This window comes from Phyllostomus hastatus, unplaced genomic scaffold (genome assembly GCF_019186645.2).
Source record: "Phyllostomus hastatus isolate PE091 unplaced genomic scaffold, TTU_PhHast_1.1 phas_scaffold_46, whole genome shotgun sequence".
NCBI classification, from domain to species: domain Eukaryota; kingdom Metazoa; phylum Chordata; class Mammalia; order Chiroptera; family Phyllostomidae; genus Phyllostomus; species Phyllostomus hastatus.
In genome coordinates this window covers 35195958-35209527 of record NW_025334032.1, presented here as the reverse complement: position 1 = coordinate 35209527, position 13570 = coordinate 35195958, and positions in this window count along the sequence as shown.

Below are 13570 nucleotides of genomic sequence, written 5' to 3'. Positions count from 1 at the left end.
TGTGTTTAGCTGTCAGATCTGCTTAGCTTTCTGTGTCTCTTACTCTTACTTGGTACTACACCATCTTGATTAGGTTCTTACATTTCAGTAGGCTATATTAATTTAGAATGTAAAATAGTTGCCACTATATGAAAGATACAGATAAGAGTAAATATATAATTAGCCTCTTTAAGCCAGGAGGACATCAATTGCCATATTTCTAGGGTGACAGAGCAATTAAAGAATTTCAAAGATAAATGGGAAAACCAACGTTAGCCAATAAATGATATTCACTCATTAGCAAATGGTATTAACAAATCGTTCAAAATATTTCTCTTGCTAAATAAGTCATGGGCTATGTTCTTCTCTCATCTCAGTCTAAGACAAGGTGATGAAATCCAGATAAAGAGTTGCACCAAATCACAGTGATTCAGCACACATCTTTAGAAGGTTGCGAATGAGAAAGATAAAGAGAATTAACACCTGATTTACATATTCTGCTAACAAAGTGACAAGGTCTTATGGAACAAACACACAGCTGCAAATTATGTAATTATGTATCTGTATGCAAATTTGCAGGCATCTCATAAATGCTGGAACATTATTTGCAATGCTGATTAAGTGGCTTTTATTGCCGCTGCATAATTTCTACATGTGATTTGATTCCAGATGTCACTGTAGCTTGTGAAACCTTTATTGCCAGGTTTGCTGAGGTAGCACACATTAACACCTCTCATAAAAACTCTATTTATAATTGAATTACTTGCAGTGACTTAGTGATTTTTCATCTTCCTCCTGCCCAACTCTATTACTCATACAATATGTAGACTGAGTTGCAATTCAAAGCTTGGGCCAAAGGAAATTTTTCTGTATCCACATTCCATACAACTGGCTAATATATTTAATCTCATTCACATAAACCAAGTTCAAGTGTCTAATGAGGATGGGAAAGTTCAGATAGTGGACTAAGCCTCTATGGATTGTTGGCAGATGCCATAAGGTTTTATTTTAGCTTTTACAGCTGTAAGAAATCTGTGCTATACGAGGTCTGTCTGGAAAATGTCTGGCCATCGTTAATATAACAAGAATGGTTTGTGTGGCATTCATGTAACCTGGCAGCCAAGAAGGGAGTGGACTGGAATGCGCATGTATGAACAATGACAACTTCACTGTACTAGTCAGTGTGGCTGGTAGATGCCATTGAGTGGGCATGTGTACTGTGTGGCCACCACATTCAAAATGACCCAATGAGTAGAGCAAGAAATCTTCATCAAATTTCACGTTAAGCTTGAACATTCCTCCGCAGAAACTATTCAGATAATTCAGAAGGCTTTGGGGGATGATGCAGTGAGTGCAGCACAAATGGAAGTGGGGCACAAATGCTGCAAAGATGGCGTACAATCTGTTGAAAGTGGTGCCTGTTCTGGGAGGCCTGCAGCAAGCAGAGCACCTGACCATGTTGAACGTGCAGGCTGCAATCAACAAAGATCGGCGACCGACAGTGTGATAACCGGAAGCTGATCTGGGGATTCCAAAAGCTACCGTGTCTGAGATTGTGGCACAGGATCTTGGCATGAAACGTGTCAAGGCAAAATGCATTACGTGGCTTCTGCTACCTGAGCAGAAGGAACATCGTGCTACAATCTCGAATGACTGGATTCAAACTGCTACCGATGAACCAGATTTCCTCAAGGTCCTAACTCTGAAGGGAACCGAGACATCACTGCCCTATGTACAATGTTTCTTGTATCTTTTATCTCCTTCGATAAATGTCTCTATTGTTCATGTTACATGGCTGGATACTTTCTGGACATACCTTCTGTGTTCTAATATCAGTATTTTAATAACCTGAAGAATTCTTATTCCTTTGTAATAATACAAACATTTTTAAAATCATACAGTAGGGAATTGGTGCTATAAATACAAAGGACAATAAGAAAAGTTGTATTCTGAGCACAAACTATGTGCACAGCATTATAGGAGTTTCACAGAAGCATAATACGTGAACTTTCAAATGTTTCATAAATAGTTGGGAAGGGAAAACATAAAAAGATTTACAATATAGGCCCTGGCTGGCGTAGCTCAGTGGATTGAGCGCAGGCTGCGAACCAAAGTGTCGCAGGTTCGATTCCCAGTCAGGGCACATGCCTGGGTTGCAGGCAATGGCCCCCAGCAACCACACACTGGTGTTTCTCTCTTTCTCTCTTTCTCCCTCCCTTCCCTCTCTAAAAAATGGATAAATAAAATCTTTAAAAATAAAAAAAGATTTACAATAGAATACAAGAATATGAAACTTGATGATTCACCTGGAACTGAAACATATAAATGAAACCAGAGATAATCCTCTTGACTGTTTTGATTTAGCAAAAATTTTTGGCCTTTTTCCCTATCAAAATTTCCAGCAGATAATGTCAGAGAGATAAACTGGTATTTGCAACCGCTCCTTTCTCCTTCTTCTAAGAAGAATCAAAGAAATTGTATAAGCAGCCTCTGATGTTTACAAAGCTTTCTTTCAGATGACGGCACTATGAACATCGTACATTCTGAACTGTTGTAAGCAGAACTACCCTACATGGCAAGGTGCTGAGTGGGAACTTTCCTGGCTCTTGGACATGTGGGTGAGGCTCAAAAATAAAACTAAGACACTAACGAACACCCAACTCTACAGAGGAGTGCCTGATAGGAGTGCCTCATTAGGCAGCAGCAGAACCAGCGGTCCTGCGCTCCACTCTCCCCAGACTACAAAAGGAAATGAGCAGGGGTGACCCTTGGAGAGCAGCGTTCTCATTCTCAGTTTGGAGGAAGGGCTGGAGATCAAGGGAGTGTGCACGCATGGGAATGTGAGGCATCAGTCTTGATACTGCACAGCTGGAGAAGTGCAGGGAGAGCGAAGCTCTAGTTGCAAGAGGCATGAGTTTAACTCATGTGTGAGTATGAGCTTCATGCTCTTTCTAAATGAACCTCGATTAAATCTTTATTTCAATGCACAAAAGTGAACAGACACTTGAATATGTTGTGGGGGGTACAGGAGGGCAGATTTAATACAGGTTGTTGGAAAATATTAATGGAAAAACAATCATTTTATTTTATACTCCAATGATATGAGAATAAAGAGCACCGGACCTCCTAATTTTATACCTTCTGTTTTTTTTCTAAACCTACCTCATCTCTGCCTTTCAAATGATCTGTATTCAAGCATAATCCTGGAGCAGCAGTGCCCCAGGATTAGAAACCAAGAGAAAGCTTTGAAAACCAAAAGGCCAGTATACTTTTCTAAATAAAATTATCTTGATATACTTCACATACCATAAAAATGACTCATTTAAATCTCACCGGTTTCTAGTGGAATTGATGCTGATGGCCTGCGTTCATACCAAGATGTCTACACAGGGCATATCCAGATTTTTCTCTGGCCAGTGTTCCACTTCAACTTCGCCATACGTCACTGGAGAGAGAACAGCCTAGTTTTCCTTTGGCACCAGAAGTGAGTGGTTCATGTAACTACGTCCTTGTCCCTGGATCTGGAAGCTCCCTAGTTGGCAGCACTAGAGAAATACAGAATTCAGTGGTCTTCCTACTCTCACGGAGCTGTACAACCATCAGCACCACAATCAGTTTAGAACATTTTTATCACCCACCAAAAGAAAGCCACACCTATCCACAGTCACTATTTTCCCCAATTCCCCACCCTCCACTTAGGGCTCCAGGCTACCTCTAATGTACTTTCTGTTTCTGTGACTTTGCCCATTCTGCACATTTTATATGAGGGAAGTCATACTCTGTGCCTGCTTTCTCTCCCTTAGTATAATCCTTTCAGTGTTCATACTTACTGTAGCATATATCAATATTTTAAGCTTTCATATTGACAAATAATATTCCACTACACATATAGATCACATTTTATTTATTCATCCACCAGTTAATAGATATTAGAGTTATTGCCACTTTCTGACTCTTCTGAATAATGATACTATGACTGTTCATGTACAAATCTTTGTAGGAATATAAGTTTTCATTGCTCTTGGGTATATACCTAGGAAAAGAATTGCTGGATTACATGGTAAGGGTGCTTAGCATTTTGAGAAACTGTTAAACTGCTTCAGAGTGGCTGTACCGTTATGCGTTTCCATTAGCAATGTATGAGGATTTCAATTTCTCCAAATCTTCACCGATATTTATTGTATATTTTTGGCCATAGCCATCCTACTAGGCATGAGGTGATATCTGATTGCAATTTTAATTTGCATTTCTCTAATGACTGAACATCTTTTCATGCACTTATTTGTGATTTGTGCACCTTCTTATGAAAAACATTTACTAAATATTTGCTCATTTTTAATTGAATTACTTGTCCAATTACTAAATTATCAAGTGCCAAATAAATATCCAATTTATATGAACTTTCATTTCTTTCTTTTCTCGTGGAGTCATATCTAAGAAACTACTGCCTAACTCAAAGTAAACTCAAATAAAATTTCCTCCTCTGTTTTCTCCTATAAGCTTCATAGATTTAGCTCTTAAACTGAAGTCTCTGATTTTTTTTCTTTTTTGTATGGTGTACATTAGGGTCCAATTTCATTTGTTTGCATGTGGATATCTAGTTGTTCCTGCATCATTTGTTAAAATGTTTACTCTTTTCCAACCATCTTAAAACCCTTGTCAAAAATCAATTCACCACCAATGTAAAGAAGTATCTCTGTATTCTCTATTGTATCCTATTCTATTCAACTATTTTTTTATGGCAGCACTATCCTATCTTAAATAATGTAGACTGTGTTGAGTTTCAAAATCAGAAAATGTGAGTAATCAAAATTTCTGTCATTTTTTAAAGATTGCTTTGGTTGAGTCTCTTACATATTCACATGAATTTAAAGATCAGTTTCTTGATTTCTACAAAATAGCCAAATGAGATTTTGACAAAGTTTGCCTTGAGCCTGTAGATAAATTTGGGGATTATGTTCATGTAAGTAATATCATTCTTTAACCCATGAATTTGGAACATCTTTCCATTTATTTAGAAAGTCTTTAATTTTTTGCCCTGGCTGGCATAGCTTAGTGGATTGAGCTCGGGCTGGGAACCAAAGTGTCCCAGGTTCGATTCCCAGCCAGGGTACATTCCTGCGTTGCAGGCCATAACCCCCAGCAACCGCACATTGATCTCTCTCTCTCTCTCTCTCTCTTTCTCTCTCCCACTCTCTCCCTTCCCTCCCTAAAAATAAATAAATAAAATATTAAAAAAAAAAGTCTTTAATTTTTTAACAAAAACTTTTTAGTGTTCAGTGTGCAAGCATTGAACCTCTTTATTAAATTTATTACTGAGTATTTTATCCTTTTAATACTAATATAAATGGATTTATGTTCATTATTTCATTTTCAAACTGTTTGTTGCTAGCGTATAGAAATGCAATTTATTTATTTTATCAATAATGTTAGCATGCATTATCACCATACTCATATATTAGGTCTAATAGCTTTTTAGTGGGTTACTTAGGGTTTTCTATATACAAGACCAAGCCATCTATAACTAAGGATAATTTTAATTTTTCCCTTCTAATGTACTGACTCGATCACTTATTTTCTAAATGTTCTGAACTTAATGTTTCTAAAATACCATATTGTTGAATAGAAATGGCAAGAGCAGATACCCTTGTCTTGCCCTGATTTGGGGGGGGGGGAAGCATCCAATCTTTCACTACACACTTGGTGTTAGTTGTGTGTTTTTCATAAATGCCCTTTATCAGGTTGATATGGCTCACTTTTATTCCTAGTTGTTAAGTATTTTTTATTATGAAAGGGTTTTGGCTTTTATCAAAAGTTTCTTTTTCATCTATTGAGATAATCATGAAGGTTTTATCATTTATTCTATTAATATGGTATATTATAATTGATTTTTGAAAATTAAACCAGCCTAGAATTCCTGGGATAAATTGCCTTTGATCACAGTGTAAAGTCCATTTCATATGGTGCTGGCTTTGGTTTCCTGGTAGTTTGTTGAAGTCTTTGCACCTTAATTCAAAAGATCTACCCACCATGAACTGCCTTAATTTTGGTACATTTTAAAGCAAGTTGAAGACTTCAGTAGATTTCACAATGTGTCATTTCAGAAGTCAGAAAAAAAAACTGAACTGGAGATAGATGATCAAATAAATGTAGTACAATGTTTACAATGATAGAGTCTAGCTGGTAGATATATGGAAATTTTACAGATATATTCACTGTATAATTTTCAAGTTATTTTTATATTTTAAAACATTCATAATAACATGTTGATAGACGAAGAAAACAAAAGTGTATAGCTCTCTTTTCTCATGATGTTTTGTCAGTTTTAGTCTTGGGATAATCCTCGTCTTATACAATGAGTCAGGAAGTTCCCTCCTCTTCTTTTTCGTGAAAGAGTTTGTAAAGTTTGGGGTACTAATTCTTTTTTTCTTCTTTTTTTAAATTTAACCTTAACTGTATTTTTTTTCCATTACCACTTAGTTCCCTTATACTCCTCTCCCCTCAGCAATCACCACACCATTGTCCATGCCCACGAGTCCTTTTTCCTTTCATTCCTTTTAAATGTTTTCTAAACTTCATTGAAGCCATCTAGGCCTGAGCTTTTCTTCATGACAACTTTCTAAAGTATTGACTAAACCACTTTACTTGTTACAAATCTATTTATATTTTTCACTGCTTCGTGAGTTAGTTTCAGCAGTTTATGTCTTTCTAGGATTTTTTTTCATTTTTTTCGAAGCTATATAATATGTTGGCATAAAGTTGTTCAGGGTATTCCCTTATAAACATTTGTATATCTCTAAGGTTGCTAGTCATGTTCCCTCTTAGACTTCTGATTTTATGAAGCTGATTCTTTTTTTTCTTGGTCGATATTTCTTTGTGTGGATTCAAGCAACCATCTAAGTATCCTTTCATTTGTCTGAAATGATGCCTGTATTATAGCTTGTCAGACAAGTCTGATTTCAATGGATTCTCTCAGTGTTTGTTTGAAAATGTCTTAAATTCTCCTTCACTTTTTTCTGTTTCTAGAATTAGAAAGAGAGAGGAAAAGAAAGGGGGAGGGAGGAAGAAGGAAAGAGGAGAGAGAGAGAGATGGATTTGCTATTCCACTTATTTATGCACTCACTGGTTGATTCTTCTGTGTGCCCTGACCAGGGACCAAACCCAGAAACTTGGTGAATCAGAATGAGGCTCTAACCAACTAAGCAACCTGGCCAGGGCAATTCACCTTCATTTTTAAAGGATCATTTTGCTGAATACAGTAGTCTTAGTTGGCAGTTGTTTTTGCCTTCAACATTTTGAATATGCCATCCTATTGTTTTCTATTCTCCATGGTTTCTGGTGAGAAGTCAGGTGTTATTCTCATTAAAGCTTCCTTGCACTTGATGAATCACCCTTGATGTTTTTAAATGTTTTCTTTATCTTTGGCTTTCTATAGTTTAACTATGATATGTTTATGTATGGACTTCCTGAGTTTGTCCTACTCAGGGCTAATTAAGTTATTTGAATATACAGATTAATTTTTCATTAAATTTAATAAGTTTCTGTAATTCTTTAAATATTCTTTCTGTTCCATTTGCTTCCTTCTCTTCTTCTGAAATATTCATTATGCCTATTTTGGTATGCGTGATAAAGTTCCACAGGTCTCTGAAGTTCTGTTCATTTTTCTCTATTCTTTTTTCTATCTCTTCCTCAGGCCAGATATTTTCAATTAAGTTATTTTCCAGTTTTTCCTTCTTCTGCTATTTTATATTAGCTGTTGAGCAACTCTAATAAATTTTTCATCTCAATTATTGAGTTTTTCAGCTCAGAATCTCTATCCTTTAAACAATTTATTTATTTATATTCTTTCCCAGTTGACACATATTTGTCATACTTACTTGTAATCCTCTGGACAAGGTTTTCTTTAATTCTTTAAACATATTTATAGTAGCTATATAAAAGCTTCTTCCTCTAAGTCCAACATTATGACTTTTCAGGGACAGTTTCTATTGATTGCTTTTTTCCCTATTTATGGCCTTTCTTTTTTTTAATGGCTGACAGTTACATTGTTTTTGTGTTGAAAACTGGGTATTTTGGCAAATATAATGTGGAAAATATATAAAGCAGAGACCCTTGCCCAGGTTTACTGTTGTTGTTATTTGACTGTTCTTATTGCTGCTGCTGTGTGTTTAGTGACTTTCCAGGACTAATTCTGTACAGCCTGTATTCCCCATAATGTGAGGCACCTGAGGTCTCTGCTGAATGACTTAATTATTTCTCAGAGATTTCCTTGAATGAGTCAGTCTCCCGAGTGTTCAGAAGTCCTACGTGTGTGTGTTGGAACATGCATTCAACATTCAGACAGTTTACAACTATATCTTAGTCTAGACATTCTGCTTATACAGAGCCTCAAGGTCAGCCAGGGGCAAAAGATTTAGCCCCTCTCAGGTCTCCTTGTCATGCACACATCCAGTACCTGCCCGTGGCCTTTCACGCCTCTGAGAATGTAACAGAACCTTACAAATTTCCCTGTGGGCACCTCAGTCCCCAGATATGTTTTAAAGATTTTAACCAGGCTCTTGTTTGTGCCAAGTGGTATCACAGACTTTGCAGCTACAAGCTAAGCAATTTTGCTGATTGTGTTTTCACAAGTTCCTGGAGGATGTCTATTCCCATAGAGGGAACTCGAAGTCAGGTCAAATAATGAGAGAAGCCTGAAAATGAAGCTTTGCAGAGAGATGCTAGGCAGGTCAAATAGTGACAGTCCTTTGGGAATGAAGCTTTTTGAGAAACTCCAAACCCAGAGTGACCCTTCGACTTACTGCCAGGCTGCTGGTTTTCAAGGTGACTGCAAAGCTGGAAAGAAGAGGACAGGATCAGGTTGCAAAGCCACAAAACTTGCAATTCTCACCAAAACTCCAGTGTGTCTTGAGTAAACACAGTCCACATTGCAAGCCTTTGGTTGATTTCTGCATTTCTGAAAAAGTTGGTGTTGACGATTTTTGCCACCATTTTCATTGCTTTTATACAGGGGCAGGTTCATGGGGATCCTCAGTTTATAAGTTTAAAATTTCTGCAACAGTTAATATATATTTAATTTTGGGTATAAACACCTAAATAGTTTTTCTTTAGATTTCTCAGTTCACCAACTGTGACACCATAATTTTGCATGTAAACTGCTTACAAATAGAATCTTCTGAGAGACAGAAAGTAAAGTTTGTAATTTATAAAGCTAATTAAAATGAGGTTTATATTGGAAGGATATTATATTTTCATTGATTAAAATGACACATAATTATATATAATTTTATTCATTGCAAGGAATTTGAATTTACTGATTATTAACAAATATTGGATGAATAATAAACAAAGACTATTTTATCATAAGATAAATGAAAGACAGTGGATTCACTTACTACTGTATAACTGATTATCCACATATTAAGTAAGATTTTTCTGTCTACATTAGACTTATTATCCTTCAGTAATTTTGATGTATTTGCCCCTCACTTTTGCTGCCTATATATATATATGTATATGTGTGTGTGTGTGTGTGTGTGTGTGTGCGTATGTGTGTGTATGTGTATATATATATATATATATATATATATATATATATATATAGCAAGTTCCTGAAATGTCAGCTGGGATTTTTAGGAATTTATATAAATCACACAGAAGAGGGCACGTCCTTCTCTCCCCTTCAATATAATCTTTGTTTCCACTTTCCAAAAGGTTCACTTAGCTCTAAAGTGGTGAAGAAAAATGATGACATACTTAAAGAAGAAAGAAAATAAGTGACAAATATATTGGTGAATTATAAAAATTGATTTAGTCACCAATTTAAAATAAATGGACAAATATCAGGGAAATTGCCCTTTGATATGGGTAGTTGCATCAGCCTTATCATCCCTGGTTTTGGGATCATGCACAAGTAGCAAATAATTCCTTAATACAAGAAATTAATCCTAGGTAAGGACAAAGTAACACTGACCTGGGTGTACTGCTTCTGTCAAAGGCATTGTGGTATGATCGTGAAAGACCCTCACTGTGGGACTCCATGAGTTTGAGCTCAAAAGATTTTTTCGTGAGCATGCTAAATGGATCTTTAATTATTCCATATAGATCTCATTAATAATTTTATTTAAATTTTTCTTAATTCCATAGATATTTTAACCACTTTATGAAGTAAAATTCAACTGGATTTTCACCTTAAAGTATTCATAACTCTTTTAACACTTCAATGCCAATGTCTCAAATACAGCCCTATATAATCAATAAGGATGCAGGAAGGAATCATTTCTTTAGATCCTGAGTCAAATGCTCAAGGCTCAAGTTTACCCAGAGCCACCAGAGCCATAATAAGGTCACTGAAGCTATATCCCATTGGGACCAGGGAATCACCGGGGTATGCGAGCCTCGTGTTCCAATCTCATTTCTACGCAGGTTCTGTATTATTGCTTCTGTAACCACTGTCTGCCTCTTCCCAGTCCTTTCATGATGAGGACACTTTTGGGTGATGTACTAGATATTCACTTGCTTATTGCTCTAAGACTTCCTTGCAGAGTACCGAGTGGACTCCACCGTTCGTGGTTCTGGTCCAGGAGCAGTATCACTTACCGCTCCAACCTTTTCCTTATGCTGTTTCCAAAGTAACTTCCTCACAGTGGTGCTGGATCTGCTGCGTGCCTGCACAGAAAGCTTCAATGACTCCCCACTTCTTGCTGGACCAATCTGGACGCTCCATGATTTTCAATGATTTCACAGTCATGATTGAACCCAAGTAATCCAAACTAATTGCTTCTACTTCATAACTCACATCACCCAAAGCAGACAAACTGCTCTCCCAGTAGCCACCCCCACTCCCCTTAATGTCATTCTTATTTATGGTCCAAAATAGTTTTCCCTTCATTCCCCCATAAGTACTGCTTTTGACATCATTGCTGGTATGACATATGTTTAGAATTTTATCTACCAGTGGTAGATAAATACAGGGACCAAAAACTTCACTGTCCAAACCAGGACACTTTTGAAAGTGAAGAAAGTGCAATTCATGATACATCTGGATAAGAGGCATAAACCAGGACACTCCAGGCATGCTGGGACTGTCACAAGAAAACGGGTCTCATGGTCACCTTATAAGACAATTTATATATAAATATTTAAGAATAATATTGAACTTCTACAAATTAGAAAATCAATGACCACATTATAACATTACTTTCAACTCATATCTAACTGCCAAGTAAAGAAAAAAGCAGCTACAATCTTAACAACTTATAGAAATGTAAACCTGATTTTCAAAAAGGTATTTCTCAGCTGTAGATGATTCCCGTGTTTGGCTCATCCTAGTAAGCTACAGTCTTTAAAATAGATAAAAGAAGTTTAACAATCAGCAATTTCTACATTAATTTGGACATTTTAAAATATAATTGTAAATTAATTAAAAGAATCTTTATAGAAGTGGGAAATCTGCACTACTTTTAGTCTCATCTCATAAAATCTAGCTGCCCAGAGACATTCTTCAAAGTTCATGTCATGATCAGAGGTGAATCGGCCCAATGTTAAAATAAATTTACAGATTCTTAAAGGTTAATTCAATTAAGTAAAACTAATCTAATTCATTTTGTCTGTTTAAGTTTATAAAACACCAATAGAAATTTCTCCCTAATTAGTATGGAGACATCAGGCTTTGTTACCCTAGACGATTCATTAAAAAAGCAATTAGGTGGAGTGACATGAAAGACGCCTACATAGCTCTTTACTTCCAAGCCATTCATACCAGAGAACTGAGAAAACAGAAGGAAAGACCCTGGCTGGTGAGGCTCAGTGGACTGAGCAGCGGCCTGTGAACCGAAGAATCACCAGTTTGATTCCCAGTGAGGGCACATGCCTGGATTTTGGACCAGGTGCCCAGTAGGGGGCGCTCGAAGGGCAACCAACACTGATGTTTCGCTCCCTCTCTTTCTCCATCCCTTCCCCTCTGTCTAAAAATAAATGAATAAAATTCAAAAAAATAGAAGAAGAAGGCGGAAGACGAGGAGGAGTGGGGGGGAGGGGGAGGAGGGGAGGAGGAGGAGGGGACTTCTCCAGGGCCACCCACCAGAGTGTTTCTGTGAAAAGGGCACATTCAGGGGACACAGTGCTCCCCAGCTGGTGACAGACTGCACCAAGGAGAAAGGTTTCGCCTCTTTCAAGGACAACATCCAGAAGAAACCCAGCTCTCAGAGAGAAGGTTTGGCCTCAGTTGTGGCTCCAATAAACCTGCTAGTAAAAACAATACCACCAATAATAACTATTTAACATTTATTAAGTAACTACTACACATCACTCAATGCTCACCCTTCAGGGCTTCTGTTCATGACACCTAATTATCATCTGAATTCTTGCTTTATTACTTCATACGTGGAGACCCTGTGATCAACTGTTTTAACAGGTGAATGGAAACGAGTTACTGAGAACACCTGTTTGCACAGCTATTTAAACGGTGTACGAGATTCCATGCCCTTAGGTTTACTAGTCCCTGTCCGGTAGAGATGTGTTTTATAGGAACTACGACCGTGATGTAGAAGCAGTCTGAGACGCATTACAAAGAGCCTGGGAGCCCCTTTCGTTGTCACGCCGGCCTGTGCCGTGTCTGCGTTTCTCTGTTGAGCTCCGCTCTTACCGGCTTTCATGTTCCAGCAGCGCACCAGTTTTCCCTGTTGTGGGAGAAATGACCAGGTGGGAAACACTGGTAACTCTTCATGAAAAGGAATTTTTGTTAAGGTTCAGCTTTTAAAAGTCAGCGCTTTATGTCCCCTGGCCCATCACACAAGTTCTCGACCTCCCCAGGGAAGAGGCGTGTTTACTGGAGCCTCTTCGCGCGGACCCATCCTTCCTGAGCGCGGCACGGCAGAGACTCCGGCGTGCTCGCACCCGGGCTTCTTCACAAGGGAGCCAGTCCCAAACCCACAGGGCGGGGGCCCCTCTCGCCCCAAGGCACCCACACTCTTCCTTTGTCCCAGGGTGGGCTTACGGCGTGGACGCTGCACTCTATTTCCTTCACCCCGCGCCTGTCTTCTGAACTCAGTGTGCGGCCTTGGACTGCATCAGTCTCAGCTGGGTCCTCTCTCTTCATCAGGAGTGGAAGACGTTAGGAAACAGAAAAGGGAACCGAGATGGCAGTCAGGACAGGGGTCTGCCCCCAAGTCCTTTCTAAATGCACACTAACCCACAAAAAAGGCAAAGCCAAGGCAGTCACAATCAGAGTTGACTTTGCATTGCTACCTTGGGAACAATCAGATTGTTAGAAACTGATTTGCATAACCATTCTTAAACTCTGGAAGCAATGAGTACTGCCAAGTTCTTTAGCCGCCTGAGTGGCACACTATTAGCTGACTGTCCTATGCTCAGGCGTGAAACCCTAGAGATGTGGCGGCCTGAGGAGCAGGCCTGGACCCCTCGCCGAGGAGAGGAGGCCCCACCTATCAGGGCAGGGTGGCAGGAGGGGCCTGGTATTCAGCACACTTGACTCCCTAATGCGCCCCAGGGTGCTGTAGACAGGATTTCTGGAATCCTGACCACTCACGGGAAGAAGACAGGGCACTTGGTAGCTCCACCGGACATTGCT